This window comes from Eurosta solidaginis, chromosome 2 (assembly GCF_040869045.1).
Source record: "Eurosta solidaginis isolate ZX-2024a chromosome 2, ASM4086904v1, whole genome shotgun sequence".
NCBI classification, from domain to species: Eukaryota; Metazoa; Arthropoda; class Insecta; order Diptera; family Tephritidae; genus Eurosta; species Eurosta solidaginis.
This window is the reverse complement of record NC_090320.1, coordinates 151,265,574-151,280,719: the sequence shown is the minus strand read 5'-3', so window position 1 is coordinate 151,280,719 and position 15,146 is coordinate 151,265,574. Positions and strand designations below refer to the sequence as shown.

General features: G+C 34.6%; 1 pseudogene; it reads right to left on the bottom strand.

Moving 5' to 3' along the window:
• Positions 1 to 9,248: 9,248 nt before the first annotated feature.
• Positions 9,249 to 14,874, bottom strand: LOC137240283 (T-complex protein 1 subunit eta-like; annotated as a pseudogene).
• Positions 14,875 to 15,146: the final 272 nt, after the last annotated feature.

Sequence of the window (15,146 nt, the reverse complement as noted above, 5' to 3'; positions counted from 1 at the left end):
GTGATTTGTCCCCTTGACTGTGAGGGGTTCAAAAAAATTAATAAAATAAATAAATAAAATAAAAAAAAAATGTTGTCTTTGGCTTTAACATTAAAGTACGTGTTTTTAGAATATGATATGAAAAAGGTTACATTAAAAACTCAAGCGCATGCGTCGGCCTTTCTTTGCCATTTCATCTAAAACTTTATCAACGGTAACAATTTGATCACGGTGGATGCTTAGTGATGCACAGCCATTCAATCGATTTTCACTCATCGTGTTTCTCAAATAGTTTTTAATCAGCCTAAGAGTTGAAAAAGATCTCTCGTTCGTTGCCGCTGTTACTGGACGCGTACACAAGATTTTCAACAACATGTGAACATTAAGAAAAGCCACGGAATCGCATTTCTGTAATATTAATCATAGATAAATTAATAGAAAAAAAACGAAGTACCTCCTTCAGGAATAAGTAGAATTCATTCTTTTTGAGCCTATGTATGAGATCTAACGTATACGTATATAAAATTCAAAAGAAAGAAACTGATCGAATAGGAAAAAATTTTATTTAAAAAAGTCATATCTACACGGAAAAAACACATTAGTGTTTTACATTTTTAAATTTGAAAAACACATTATTTTTGCATTTATCAAATAATTTGAATTTTACATTTTTGAAATGTGTACTTGAAATGAAAAAAAATGTAGATATTACATTATAATAATATGTTTTCCACATGGAAAATAATGTCAGATATGCATTATAGGTATTTCAAAATAGGAAATGTGTACTTCGAAAAAATGCTGTGAATTTAACAATATTTAAATGTGGAGAATAAAATCAAAGCACGAGAATTAGTATCGTTTAGTTCGGCAAACAAACAGAACCGTAAGCAATGTTTATATGTATGTTTATATGTAGCTTGTCGCCGTGACGTAAGGGCAGAAGAATCATGCAAATATTCAGACGCATGGAGTTTTCATACCCAGCAAAAATCTAGTGACTGAAAATGACGACCAACAACAAAATATCCCACAATGAAATGTCCGATCCATATATGCTTGCCTTTTCTTACATGCAATGTACCCTCAAATACGTCACAAAAATTTTCTGCGAATCCGCCATTTGTTTTTTCAGCTTGAAACCACAAGCGCAGCAACAGCAGAGTAATAAAAATTGATTTACAAATCATTTCGGATATAATAAAAACTAAATTTAACTTAAGTGTTGTGTGCGCTACGGTATTTGCATTTTATATTAATAATACATTTATATTTTCCACAAAGGACCCAAGATCAAGTAAGTTTTAGTGTGATATGGGAAAAGCCATTTTCTGGGAAATCTAACATCATTTTTCCATATCGCTACACATCAATTCATTCATTTTCATTACTGGTGCTACAAAATCTGCATCGTTCAATCTGTTATATTGTCGGATTTGCTTTAATATAATTTGAATTAATAAAAAAATATTATTTACAGGATATTGAAAATTTGTCCCCATTATCGCCAGAGGTGATTTCGCGTCAGGCAACAATCAATATTGGCAGGATTGGACACGGTAAATCCACTGTTGTGAAAGCTATTTCCGGAGTTCAAACGGAAAGCCATTTTTTATGCAATGCCACGACAGCAGCAGCAACAACCTATCTGCCAATGCCACCACAACCTGGTCCACCTGGTTGCCCTCCAATACCTCAACATCCAGGCTATCCTCTACAACAAACAAGTGCACCAGGTGGTTACTTGGGTCAAATGATGCCACCAACACAACCTGGACAGGCGCCAATGCCCAGTCAGCCACCCATGCCGGGTCAACCCCCAATACCCGGACGTCATGGTAATAATGTATGCTAATACAACTAATATATTTTAAATATTACTGATGATTATTTTTGTATTATTTTCTTTAGCAACCACCTGTACCTGGTACTGGTATATATCAACAGCCGCAACAGTAGATCAACGCCGTTTAGATCCCGATCGGATGCCTAATCCGATAAGCGTTATCGTTGAAAATCAAAATAACGCTGGTGGTGATTTTATTACTAATGAACAGGGTTTATTACCACGATTGGTGACCACAAAGTATGTGGTAACTCCTCGCCACGTTACGTTAGATATTGATATTCGAAATTAATTTTTTGTTTGGCAATTACGTTGATCTTTCTCGTTTGCAGGCCTTTTTTTATTGCATACCTGCAACAGCTGATTTATTAAAAACAACAGCTTTGTTCTATACACTTACCATCTCACCAATAGCACGCACGGTTGGATATGAGCCACCCATTGTAAATTTTGGTGAAATGGGTCCAACTATATGCAATCGTTCCAAGGCTAATATGCAATTTGTAGATGCTGGTCGTCGTTCCCAATGTCTAATGTGTAAAGTAACAACAGATGGTAAAAAAACTCATTCACTTTTACTTGTGTTCATTGATCCATATTTTTTCTAAACAGTGCCACCTGAATATTTCCAACATTTGGGCCACCCCGAACAGCGTGTCAATAAATATGAACGTCCTGAACTTGTATTGAGTACATGAGTTTTTGTGTAAACAATATTTGGGTACCGATAGCTCTCAAGGTAGAACCTCAACTCATATCCAACATCAATGCCTCGCATTCAATTGTGGACGCTGTACGCACTACATTGCGTTCACACAGTATGGACAAACATATTGTTGATTCCAGTGGTAGGGCCACAATTTCAAATGATGGGGCAACCATTATGAAACTATTGGATATTGTGCATCCAGCCGTAGAACTCTAGTCGACATCGCCAAATCTCAAAATGCTGAGGTAAGTTTTTTGTTATATTAGAATGTGTAGAATAAAAATGTTTCTCTTATCAGGTCGGCGATGGCACCACTTCAGTAGTACTTTAAGCATGTCAAATCTTAAAACAAGTTTAGCCATATGTTGAGGAAGGCGTGCATGCACTTATCATCATTAAAGCTATACGCAAAGCATTACAATAATGCATGACCAAAATATGACATGGCTGAACATGTCGAAGCGCCAATCAAAGGAACAACAACATGCTTTATTGGAAAAATGCGCTGCCACAGCAATGTCCTCCAAACTTATTCATCAACAAAACGATTTCCTTTCTAAAATGGTTGTGGACGCTGTACTCTTCTTTGGTGGATCCAACGTTATACAAAAAATATAAAATCGCAATTTTAAATATTTCAACATTTTCCAAGGTTTGATAGTGGGTTTGACATTAATTTTATTTTTATAGTTTATAATTATTTAAAGGTTGCGTTAATGCTAGAACATGTACATTGATTTTACGTGGCAGTGCCGAACAATTTTTGGAAGAAACTGAGCTTCGTTACATGATGGTACAATGATTGTGCAGCGTACAATTAAACATGATTCTATTGTTGTTGGTAAGTCAAAATACAACTTGAAAAAAATGTCTAATCTTAAATTTTTAAGTAATATTATGAAAAGATTGTGTCCAACTACGGAAGAAAAACTATAAAATTTGTGTCAGTGAAATGATAATTATTACTTTTTGTTGTTAGTTTTGGGGCATCGTCTTCGAGTGCCTTCTGATGTTGTTGTTGTAGCAGTGCTTCGCCCCATCCAATAGGTCTGACCAATCACAAATTGTCATCAATGTCCTCCAACGGGAGTCCGAAGAAACTTGCTGTTTCAACAGGGGTGGACCATAAAGAGAGGGGTGTTAGAGGAGTTAGTTCCACATTACAATTGAAGAGATGGTTGGTGTCATGTGGGGACACATTGCAAGCAGGGACATTTTGTATGTCGGGGTTGATTCTGGACAGGTAAGAGTTTAACATGTTACAGTATCCAGATCGAAGTGGGACTAGAGTGACTCGCGTTTCCCTAGGGAGCGTGCGTTCCTGTTCTGCAATTTTAGGGTATTGTTCTTTGAGTACTGAATTCACCGGGCAATTTCTGACATAGAGGTCCGACGTCTGTTTGTGGAGTTCATCAAGGACCTGCTTATTTTTTTTTTGGCTTCATACGGCTGTGTTCTCAGGTGCCGTATTTCCTCATAGTGCTTACGGGGGTGACTCTTAAGACCCTGGTCGGTGTTGGCTCATCAATCAGATGTCTGTTGGGATGCCCAGGTTCCTGGGTATTCAACAGAAACTGTTCGGTTAGCATAGCATTTCATTTCTTTCACTTATTGGGAGTATTCTCGCCTCATTATGTAGATGGTATTCTGAGGACATAAGGAGACAACCCGTGGCGATTCTGAGGGTAGTATTTTGGCAGGCATGTAGCTTCTTCCAGTGGGTAATCCTTAGGCTTGGCGACCATATGGTGTAGGAAACAATAGTGACTCCTTCTGGTGGTGAAGATAGCTATTTATATGTACAACAGAAGTAGGGATATGACACCGGTTTGAATGTGAGTTTTTTTGAAGCTATTCCAGAAAGCGTTGAGGATTTTTAATATCTTACGAGGTACCTTTGTAAATGTTTCTGAGAATGAAGAATGATACCTATTCAAACTCAATTTGCACCAGGACAATGCCGCTGAGACTTTGCTATACTTTAACATACAATGCTTTACCCGTTTTTAGCACAACTATCATTCTTGATTTTATTAAATTTTAAAAATGTTTCTTCCTCTACAGTTCAGCATATGTTTTGCCAACGTAGGTTGGCGATATGTATGCGCAGGACCGTGCCTTCGCTACTTTATAATGAATGTCAATTCTCATCACTGGATATTGCGGCGCACAATTGACCAACAAGACGATGCCACGACACTTTTGAGTATTCTTGATCTGAAAATTAATATGCAAGGAATTTGTAAAACAAACGAACAACACACACTGAAATAATCTTGTTTAAAAAGTATCTAAGAATCTAATAATTCTAAGGTTTTTCCTACGTTACTAATCTAAGCTTTTTATGCTCTAATTAAAATAATATTCAACAGTCTCGTAAAGTTTCCAAAGAATTTTAAAGCAATTTAATTGCAACGAATTTGTCAATAATTTTTAACCAAAATTTATAAACTAGATGTATAACAAAAAAGTATTTTGAATATAAATTTTTGTGATGAACTTAACTGAAATAATTCTAAGTTTTTTCCTACGTTACTATTCTAAGCTTTTTATGCTCTAATTAAAATAATATTCAACAATCTCGTAAAGTTTGCAAAGATTTTTAAAGCAATTTAATTGCAACGAATTTGTCAATAATTTTAACCCAAAATTTATAAGAGATGTATAACAAAAAAATATTTTGAATATAAGTAATTGCTGATGAATTTAACTGACAGTACCAATACCATCAACTAAATGGTCCTTATAAATATTGTAATCACATAATTCAAAACAAAAAATTACTATGAGTACCTACGTTTATTATTGCAAAATCACGAAGAAAGAAAATTTCAGGAAGTACCCTAAATCTAAAATTATTCCACTGAATGTATATATCGCATTTTAAACTAAAAAATGTGAAAACTTAAAAAAAATTTAATTGATATTTAAGTGTAAATCGATCCATGAAAGCATCGTAAAATAACTTATGTTTTTTGGTAGTTAACGTTATCGTTTAGCCTGGTTTTGTTAAAAATTTTGTTATTTTTGTGGTATAAATCAACATTCAACACAAAGCTTCTCTGATTATGAGTTGCAATACTTTTTGGTTTAGGTTGCGATATGTAAAATTACATATTTTTGTACACAGTTCTAAAATGTAAAGGAAAAACATTTATATTTGTCTATTAATGAAATTATTAAAAAGATATTGTTATATTAATGATATAGAGAAGCGCCAACACGAATGCAAGAGGTTTCAAACCTCTGGTAGGCAATTCACCACTTTAACTGTCAGAAAAAATGTTAAATTGTTCATTTTATGTAAAAAAAATTGAAAGTTGCAATTGAAGTTCTGAAAGCTCGAGAATTTCAATTGAAGTTCAAAAAATTACAATTGAAGTTCACAATTTTCAATAGAAGTTCAGTAAATTATAATTGAAGCTCAGGAATTTCAACTGCAGTTAAGCAAATTACAACTGAAGTTCAGAAAATTACAATTTAAGTTCAATTATAATTTTCTGAACTACAAACAGAAATTCTGAACTTCAATTTTAATTTTCTGAACTACAAATAGAAATTCTGAGCTTGAGTTTAAATTTTCTGAACTTGAATTGAAATTTTGAACTTCAATTGTAAGTTTCGAACATCAATTGTAGCTTTCTGAACTAAAACAAAAAAGGTATAGTATTAAAATTGGCGAATTTCAAGTCAACTTACTCAAATTGTGAATTGCCTACTCTCGATTTGATGGTTTACTGCAACGAATAGTTCTGTTAGTTGTTCTCTATTGTTTTCTATATCATTAATTAATTAATTTAAGTTTCCCTTAACTTTGTATGCATACAATCGCAGACAATAAAATTTGTATTTATGGCTCACCAACAAGACTGAAAAACTATTCCTTCCTTAAGACTTATAGTTAATAATTTACAACTATTAGGTATAAATAATCTAATATATTATAAAAATGTTGAATAAAAGAAATGTTAATGGATTTGAATTAAAGAAATGTTTTATTTATATAGCAGTATAATCCAAGTAAAAAAACGGTCATAATACTAGTGAAAAGGCGGTCATATTAAAGGAAAAATACTGTAAAAATGCTCGTAAAGTTACAGGTATATAACTTAAAAAATTACTGCCATAACGTGAATCTAAGAACAGTACAGTACTATAGTTTTGTTTACATTTCGATAACCTAATACCGCATATGTTTGAGCAGTATGGACAATCACATAAATAGGTACGACGGAATGGACTGCCCTGCAAAAATTGGTGGATTACGTGTTCCATTTTCTTCACGTTGGAGTACCCTAACAATACTCCTTTGCAATGCGTTTGCGGACCACCATCAGCCGATCATTGCTCGTTTTTTAACGACCGTGATCAAGACACGATGACGATCGAACAGAGTTGCCAAAAGTAAAATATTGCATACAAATAACTGATAATAAAATTTTACTATGGATACTCTGATAAAATGCAACCGCGCACTGGTTTTATGTATACATACTATAGTATAGAGAAATATTAGTTTCTTTATTCACGCAAATGCTAAATAACATAAGAATATTCATAGTATAAAATATACAAGTTGTATTGCCCCTCTTCATTTACTTTCATTTTAAATTAAATTCACTCCGATAATTCTTTCCGACACAATTCCTCTTTAGTACTTTGGCATATGATCCTCTGTGGGTGCTCCATGGAGTACTACAGTGAAAGTACTTTGGAAAGTACTCTCACGTATGTACTCTATGGAATACTCACAAACAAAGCGAGAGTGTGATCACCTAATTGGAGCACATTTTTTGTAAGAATACAGATTAGTTTTAGAATACTCCTATACTCCCAAAGGAGTATTCCTTACATTATTTATGGAGTACTCGCGTTTTTTGAAGGGTATTTATAGAGTACTCTCGTTTTTTGAAGGGTGTCCACAAAAGGGCCCGACGCCCTGTACAAATGCTACTTAACGATTTAGGTGTTCCAGCGACACAGATATTACTCATTTGACTGGTCCATTTACGGGTACATTTTTGCTGGGATATTTGCCTTTTCATTCCAATGAATGTAATCGCGGTTGAAGCAAACGAGCAAACGCCTGAATTGATTATATTCACGCATGCAATCAATTAATTATCCTCTTTGGTATTATGACCGTTTTTTTACTTGGATTATACTGCTATATAAATAAAACTTTTCTTTAATTCAAATCCATTAACATTTCTTTTATTCAACATTTTTATATTATATTAGATTATTTATAATAGTTGTAAATTATTAACTATAAATCTTAAGGAAGGAATAGTTTTTCAGTCCTGTTGGTGAGCCATAAATACATTTTTTATTGTATGCGATTGTATGCATGCAAAGTTAAGGGAAACTTAAATTAATTAATGATATAGAAAACAAAAGAGAAGAACTAACAGAACTATTCGCTGCAGTAAACCATCAAATCGCGAGTAGGCAATTCACAATTTGAGTAAGTTGACTTGTAATTCGCCAATTTTAATACTATACCTTTTTTATTTTAGTTCAGAAAGCTGCAATTGAGGTTCGAAAGTTACAATTGAAGTTCAAAAATTTCAACTCAAGCTCAGAATTTCTATTTGTAGTTCAGAAAATTAAAATTGAAGTTCAGAATTTCTGTTTGTAGTTCAGAAAATTATAATTGAACTTAAATTGTAATTTTCTGAACTTCAGTTGTAATTTGCTGAACTGCAGTTGAAATTCCTGAGCCTCAATTATAATTTACTGAACTTCTATTGAAAATTGTGAACTTCAATTGTAATTTTTTGGACTTCAATTGAAATTCCCGAGCTATCAGAACTTCAATTGCAACTTTCAAATTTTTTTTTACATAAAATGAACCATTCAACATTTTTTCAGACAGTTAAAGTGGTGAATTGCCTATCAGAGGTTTGAAACCACTTGCATTCGTGTTGGCGCTTCTCTATATCATTAATATAACAATATCTTTTTAATAATTTCATTAATAGACAAATATAAATTTTTTTTCTTTACATTTTAGAACTGTGTACAAAAATATGTAATTTTACATATCGCAACCTAAACCAAAAAGTATTGCAACTCATAATCAGAGAAGCTTTGTGTTGAATGTTGATTTATACCACAAAAATAACAAAACCAGGCCAAACGATAACGTTAACTACCAAAAAACATAAGTTATTTTACGATGCTTTCATGGATCGGTTTACACTTAAATACCGATTTAATTTTTTTTAAGTTTTCACATTCTTTAGTTTAAAGTGCGATATATACATTCAGTGGAATAATTTTAGATTGAGGATACTTCCTGCAATTTTCTTTCTTCGTTATTTTGCAATAATAAACGTAGGTACTCATAGTAATTTTTTGTTTTGAATTATGTGATTACAATATTTATAAGGACCATTTAGTTGATGATACTGGTACTGTCAGTTAAATTCATCAGCAATTACTTATATTCAAAATATTTTTTTGTTATACATCTCTTTTATAAATTTTGGGTAAAAATTATTGACAAATTCGTTGCAATTAAAAATCTTTGCAAACTTTACGAGATTGTTGAATATTATTTTAATTAGAGCATAAAAAGCTTAGAATAGTAACGTAGGAAAAAACTTAGAATTATTTCAGTTAAGTTCATCACAAATATTTATATTCAAAATACTTTTTTGTTATACATCTAGTTTATAAATTTTGGTTAAAAATTATTGACAAATTCGTTGCAATTAAATTGCTTTAAAATTCTTTTCAAACTTTACGAGATTGTTGAATATTATTTTAATTAGAACATAAAAAGCTTAGATTAGTAACGTAGGAAAAAACTTAGAAACATTAGATTCTTAGATACTTTTTAACCGAGATTATTTCAGTGTGTGTTGTTCGTTTGTTGTACAAATTCGTTGCATATTAATTTTCAGATCAAGAATACTCAAAGGTGTCGTGGCATCGTCTTGTTGGTCAATCGCGCGCCGCAATATCCAGTGATGAGAATTGACATTCATTATAAAGTAGCGAAGGCACGGTCCTGCGCATACATATCGCCAACCTGCGTTGGCAAAACATATGCTGAACTGTTGAGGAAGAAACATTTTTAAAATTTAATAAAATCAAAAATGATAGTTGTGCTAAAAAGGGGTAAAGTATTGTATGTTAAAGTATAGCAAAGTCTCAGCGCCATTGTCCTGGTGCAAATTGAGTTTGAATAGGTATCATTCTTCATTCTCAGAAACATTTACAAAGGTACCTCGTAAGATATTAAAAATCCTCAACGCTTTTTGCAATAAATTCAAAAAAACTCACATCCAACCGGTGTCATATCCCTACTTCTGTTTAAATTGTACATATCAATAGCTATCTTCACCACCAGAAGGAGTCACTATTGTTTCCTACACCATATGGTCGCCAAGCCTAAGGAATACCCACTGGAAGAAGCTACAGGCCTGCCAAATACTGCCATCATAACCGCCACGGGTTGTCTCCTTATGTCCCCAGAACCCCATCTACATAATGAGGCGAGAATACTCCCAATAAGTGAAAGAAATGAAATGCTAACCAAACAGTTTCTGTTGAATACCCAGGAACATGGGAATTCCAACAGACGTCTGATTGATGAGCCAACACCGCCCAGGGTCTTAAGGAGTCACCCTCGTAAGCAATATGAGGAAATACTGTACCTGAGAACACAGCCGTTTGAACCCAAAAAACATAAGCAGGTCCTTGGTGAACTCCATAAACAGGCGTCGACCCTCTATGTCAGGAATTGCCCGGCGAATTCAGTACTCAAAGAACAATACCCTAAAATTGCAGAACAGGAACGCACGCTCCCTAGGGAAACGCGAGTCACTCTAGTCCAACTTCGATCTGGATAGTGTAACAGGTTTAACTCATACCTATCCAGAATGAACGCCGACATACAAAATGTATGCCCTGCATGCAATGTGTCCCCACATGACACCAACCATCTCTTTAATTGTAATGTGGAACCAACGCCTCTAACACCCCTTTCATTATGGTCCACCCCTGTTGAAACAGCAAGTTTCCTCGGACTCCCGTGGGAGGACATTGATGACAATTTGTGATTGGTCAGACCTATTGGATGGGGCGAAGCACTGCTACAACAACAACATCAGAAGGAACTCGAAGACGATGCCTCAAAACTAACAACCAAAAGCAATAATTATCAATCCAATGACACAAATTTTATAGTTTTTTCTTCCGTAGTTGGACATAATCTTTTCATAATATTACTTAACAATTTAAGATTAGACATGTTTTTCAAGTTGTATTTTGATTGCCAGCAACAATAGAATCATGTTTAACCCTCCGTCAGGCGCACCCGATCTGTGAGGCACAGCACACACATTTTTTTGTCTCACCTTATCGTGTTTTACCATTGACTTTGCTGGCGCTCAGTAGCCGGTTCTTTTGATGTGCTCTTCAGAGCAAATCAATTCAGTTTGTGTTTGAGTGTCACAGCGTGAAGTTATACGGAGTTTGATCTGAGAGGCTCATTGCGCCCTAACTCGTCTTAATTTTTAAAGTGAGTATTTCAAAAATGACTGAATTGAAATTAACTACTGCCTTCTGTTATCCCTGAACAAATTAATAATATTTTATAATTACTTGGAAATAACCTCATTTATTGATGTGGCCTGAACGGCACATTGCGCCCGAACACGTTACAATTGTTTTTATGATTTTATTCGTTTTAGAATCTACACAAATATGTCCCGTAGATACTTCAATTTAAACATATCGAAAGACGTGGAAGAAGTGATAAGTTTGCTGGTGGCTGATGATGACGATCCCACCATATGTGATGATTTTGGTGCGGAGAGTGATGTCGCTTCCGAGGACGAGGTAGAAGAACATCATGAAAATTCCGAGACAGAGCAGGAGACCGACGAATATAAGCAATATTCTGCAGACACATTTTTATTTCTAGGAAAAGATAAGATCAGTAAGTGGAATCGAAACCCTCCTCTGCGAAGTGTTCGCAGGGGGCCTCATAACATTATTACCCACTTACTTGGAGTCAAAGGGAGTGCAAGAAATTCCGCTACTGCTGTTGATATATGTAGTACTATTTTTACCGAAGAAGTTTTAACATGATTGTAACATACACGAATCAATACATTGAGACCATAAGAACCAGATTTTCTAGAGAAAGGGACATTAAACCCGCTGATATTATAGAAATACGAGCTTTAATTGGGTTATTATACCTTGCATGAGCATACAGGGGGAATCGTCAAAGCCTCGAGGAACTCTGGGGAAAAGACGATGACGGAATCGAAAGATTCGGTCTTGTAATGAATATTAAGCGATTTAAGACACTCTCGCGTTGCCTTCGTTTCGACGACCGAAGTACAAGAGAGGAAAGAAAAAGACTAGATCGGCTAGCTCCAGTTCGAAACATTTTCGAGAAATTTATAAAAAAAATGTCCATACAGTTATATTCTTGGGGAAATGTGACTATAGATGAAATGCTCCCTGGTTTTCGTGGAAACTGTCCCTTCAGGCAGTACATACCATCTAAAACAAATAAATATGGCATCAAATGTTTTGCTCTCGTTGACTCAAAAATGAATTATGTATACAACATAGAAATCTATGCCGGAAGCCAACCAGAGGGACCCTTCTCTATTAGCAAGAGGCCGATAGACGTAGTTCTAAGAATGTCTGAACCTCTTTTCCGAACTGGTCGTAATATTACAGCCGATAACTGGGTTACCGATATGGATCTAGTTGACGAGTTGAAGGAAAAGAAACTATCATATGTTGGAACCGTAAGAAAAAATAAAAGGCAATTGCCACCGGAATTTATTGCTACTAAAGGAAGACCACAATTCTCAAGTTTTCTTGGGTTCAATGACGGAAAAGTGTGGTCTCCTATGTTCCACGTTCTAAAAGAAATGTTATTCTTGTTTCAACTCTGCATAACAACAACAACATTGATCCTGACTCCAAAGAAAAGAAACCTGAAATCATTTCGTTTTATAGTTCAACTAAAGGTGGCGTTGATACTGTAGATAAAATGTGTGCTACATTCAATGTGTCTAGAAATATCAAGCGTTGGCCACTGGTAATATTTTTAACAATGCTTAATGTCGCTGGTATTAATTCTCAAGTGATATACCTCAGCAATAACCTAGAACCACTGCGCAGAAAACTTTTCTTGAAAAAGGCTCTTGAACTGACATTCGCGGAGCTACAGCGAAGGAGTCTGAAAACCAGCGGATGCCGTACAACCTTCAAATAAGGCTTAAAAATATCGACCTTCACTTTCAAATGAACGAAGCTCTTCCCCGCCCCCTAAACGAAGACGATGCTCAACTTGCACTAGCCAAACCGGTTTGAGAAGACTGAGAAATCACGAATGCAGGAAATATAAATCACCACTATGTTTATCCCATACATATATGGTGTGTGAACATTGTTATGCTCCAGAGGACGAAAATACTCTCTCAGAAGAGGCCTCAAATAAGCGCAATAAAAGGACTGTTTAACTTTTATATGTTTAGTGTACTCATACTTTTATAATTTTCGTATTCCTTATATTTCCACAAGATTGAATTTTTGTCGGACTTTTTCATCTTTTGTAAACTATTTTACGTTGTATGTTTTACCTTTAAATTTTTTAACCCTAATTTACGATTTTCGTTGCAACTGATACATTTTTGTCAAATAAATGGATTTTAATGAAAATATTTACATATGTTTTTCAATCACATCCCTTAATGCCATGCCCGTAAGTCCCAAATGTGTTAATCCATATAATTATACTTGTATTATATGTTTTTAAAAGTGTGCCAGTTAAGCTCTTTGCGCCCGAAGTCGACAGCCAACATATTGCGCCTGACGGAAGGTTAATTGTACGTGGCACAATCATTGTACCACCATGTAACGAAGCTCAGTTTCTTCCAAAAATTGTTCGGCACTGCCACGTAAACGCAATGTATATGTTCTAGCATTAACGCAACCTTTAAATAAATATAAACTATAAAAATAAAATTAATGTCAAACCCACTATCAAACCTTGGAAAATGTTGAAATGTTCACCACCAACTTGACGGTCTTCAAAGTAATCACATTGACCCAAAACACTTGAATTCATATCATTAGCTGTAGTCATAACAGCACCACTACAAGCTTTCATTGTACGTTTCAAATCTTATTCTGGTACACTAACAGAACATTTTACGATCTGCAAAATACTGTGTACCAACATCACCAATTGGTAGTTTAGATAACACAACATTGGCGTCGTACTTGGCTAGTTTATTGTACAGAATACGCCATTCAGCATCAACAATTTTCTGATACTCTTGAACATTATCAGTACGTACTTCAGCATTGTCACGCTCAGCCTTGACTTCCAATTCTATATTTAAAATTGCGATTTTATATTTTTTGTATAACGTTGGATCCACCAAAGAAAAGTACAGCGTCCACAACAATTTTAGAAAAGAAATCTTTTTGTTGATGAATAAGTTTGGAGGACATTGCTGTGGCAACGCATTTTTCTAATAAAGCACGTTGTTGTTCCTTTGATTGGCGCTTCGACATGTTCAGCCATGTCATATTTTGGTCATGCATAATTGTAATGCTTTGCATATAGCTTTAAAGATGATACGTGCATGCACGCCTTCCTCAACATATGGCTTAATTTGTTTTAAGATTTCACATGCTTAAAGTACTACTGAAGTGGTGCCATCGCCGACCTGATAAGAGAAACATTTTTATTCTACACATTCTAATATAACAAATAACTTACCTCAGCATTTTGAGATTTGGCGATGTCGACTAGAGTTTACGGCTGGATGTACAATATCCAATAGTTTCACAATGGTTTCCCCATCATCTGAAATTGTGGTCCTACCATTGGAATCAACAATATGTTTTTCCATACTGTGTGAACCCAATGTAGTGCGTACAACGTCCACAATTGAATGCGAGGCATTAATGTTGGATATGAGTTGAGGTTCTACCTTGAGAGCTATCGGTACCCAAATATTTTTTACAAAAAAACTCATGTACCCAATACGAGTTCAGGACGTTCATATTTATCAACACGCTGTCCGGTGTGGCCCAAATGTTGGAAATATCCAGTTGGCACTGCTGAGAAATAATATGTATCTATGAACACAAGTCACTTCGTTTTGTGACGTCGCCGCGTCAAGTTCGGGTTTCCCCACAATTCAACCGCGTGTTATAAGGGGACTCTATTCATGCGGTTGAGAATCAAATGGCGGATAGTGTGGGAATCGAAATGGCAAAAATCTAATTAAAAACATTTAAAAATACTAAATAATTCTGCGTGTTACGAGTTCGTCGTAAAAAAAAATGCAAATTGTGCAAAAAGATTATATTGCTATCGGGCAAAAATCTGAAAAAACATTAAAATAAAAATATACATTTTGTGCAAAAAATACATATAATTGCTATCGGGCAAAATCAATTTTAACATTAAAATGTTAATAAATACATTCAACACATAAACGGCACACGGGCAAATGTCCGGAACAATTAAAAACAAATAAATTAAAAAATATTTAATTTAAAAATTATGTTAAATGTAAAAATATAAGTAAAACTTTCGTTTTACATAAATTCATA